The following is a 2,500-nucleotide window of genomic DNA, read 5'->3' on the forward strand; positions in this document are numbered from 1 at the left end:
AATACACGACGCGAAATAAGAATGACACGCCAAGTGACCCACACTACAGTATTCTATCTTTTCTCCTAGCTGCCCTTACCATTCTGGAAACGAAACACTATTTTTTGTTTTTTGAAATAGTTTGTTGATAAAAGTCTGGTCCATCGCATGGCATATTGCTTGTTAGTTCAACCTTTGCAGGGACATAACCTAGAAAAATCCTGGTTCACATCCTATTGATCCTGGTAAAACAACTGTAAAGGTGATGTTTTAGCGTATGGCTCAAATGCTGGTAGTGAATGTGCAGCTATGTCACTATGTGCTATTATATAATTATGACAGGAAATTAATTACTTCCCTGTAATTATCAGTTATAAATGTAGGAAATGAACTATACACTGCCATATCAAGCTTATCGAGACAAACATATTTCATGTTAACAGAATTACCTGCAGAAGTCATAGCGTTCAACACAACGTTTCAGATTCAATACAGCCCAAGTCATACTGGTAATGTAATTGGAAGTTGCACAATAGATTTTGCTTACTTTCGGTCTTCGATAGGTACTTTCCAAAATTTGGTCACAGAGAATTGTAATTCTTTAATTTTTTTTCTCAATGCGTGAGTGGGCGGAATTCAACAAATCCTGCAATCTGATTGGTTCAGGGAGCGGGCGGAATTTTCTCACCCGGCTTGCTCACGGCAGGCGGAATGCTAGCCTTGAACTTGGGTGATGACCTTACATTTCCATTTTTTTTTTAAACCGACTCCGTTTACATACAGAGGTTATTTTTCATTAGACAAGAGGTTTGGAAATAGAATTCAAATAAAAAATATTTCTCTTTGAAACGTTCAGTTTGTAAGTCGCTTTAATAGTGCATTCACTATCAAGCGCGGTGCGAGTCAATAATCAAAACAAGTGATTTCATAGAGGGGGGGAGAAAGAGAGGAAAAAAACAAATAAGTTATTTACCAGCAAAGGGTCGGTCCGTATAGCAAAAATCTGTGAGATCGGTCTTGAAAAAGCTACCCTCGGCCTGCGGCCTCGGGCAGCAAATTCAAGGCCTCAGCTGGCCAATAACATATATGTATTTTGACAATTGGGTGCATATTACTGTGAGTATTTAAATTACAACAAATGGTATATTTTAAATATTTGATTCTCGTGCTATGGATCCATTTGGCACGGCCATCCTCAAGGAACTTGTGTACTTCTGAAAGTACTTTCAATTGTCGAGATATATTGCACATCTTTATGTGTCGCGCACGTGACATAGTGACCTTTACGTGCACCACTGCACGAAAGTTTGGTCATCTTGGAAAAATGTTCTCACATCTCACCTTCGTTTCTCTTTCATGTGTTTCTGCAAAAGATGTTTCAATGAGTCATTTCGTTTCATCTTAAACTGTTCAATTAGCGTTTCCTTTCTCAAAAACTGAGCAAGAATATCCATTGATCAGTAAAAAACAATGTGCTTAGCCACTTTGGAACAAATACACTATTTTTACCTCGTTTCCATGGTCCAGTGGTCATTGTTAACACCTGTAATAAAGATAATCTGGGTCCGGGTATTCACCACATACACAGTCGAAAATCATGACAATCGCAGTGTAAGGCCGTATTGAGAAGGACAAACTTCTCTCTTTTCTTTTCTTTAGTGCTAAATTAACCATACACCACTGTACCTTTGCAGGCCCGAGTATAGGCTACTTGTAGCCTCTTGTTGTTCTTATTCCGTTTCCGGTTCCGGATTCCGGCTATTCCAGACGCCCAATTTAGGCCACCGCAGCGTTAGTAACTCACTGTTCAGTCAGCTAGCGCTTAAATGCCCACTGTTATCAAATTTTCTCCTCCAAGATAGCCAAGAGATTTCTGAGGAAGCTTAAAGAGTGTCTCACTTTCAAGTCCACAAGCATCTTAAAATTTTGAATGTTGCCCACAACAGGGCAGCTCTTTCTGCATCCTGCATTATAGAATCGCTGAATTACAGCAGCAGTACAGTGCTCTTGGATATTCGGGGACATCATTTAACAGAATTTGAATTGCTGCACACCAGTAGGGAGCACCCGGATGCACAGCCACGAATCATAGAATCAGACAGGAACCCATGACCCGGAGCCTACAACTCTACTGTGTTCGTGTAACGGCGTTTTCACAGACCGATTTATTCAGTTTAGATTGAATTTTCCGCGAATGAGACTCCCACAGGAGCCCGATGACCAATTACAAAAAATTAAGATGACGTCATAGGGTCACCGAACCGGAATTGCCTTTGTTTTTTAACCTAATTCGCGGGAAGGGCTAGTCTAAAAATAAATCTACTTGTGAAAACGCCGTTTAACAGACGCTGTATGGAAGTTGCACGCTCCAAATGGGCTCCTGAATCAGATGACTACATCGACATGCTTTACTAAGAGGGTACAGTGTGTCACCCTGAATTTGACTTAAAAGTTTTCAAAATACCACAGTAGTGTCTGGAGAAAAGAAATTCAATAAGACCATTGGGGGGGAGGGGGGGGG

The sequence above is a fragment of the Montipora foliosa genome, chromosome 8 (genome assembly GCF_036669935.1).
Source record: "Montipora foliosa isolate CH-2021 chromosome 8, ASM3666993v2, whole genome shotgun sequence".
NCBI lineage: Eukaryota > Metazoa > Cnidaria > Anthozoa > Scleractinia > Acroporidae > Montipora > Montipora foliosa.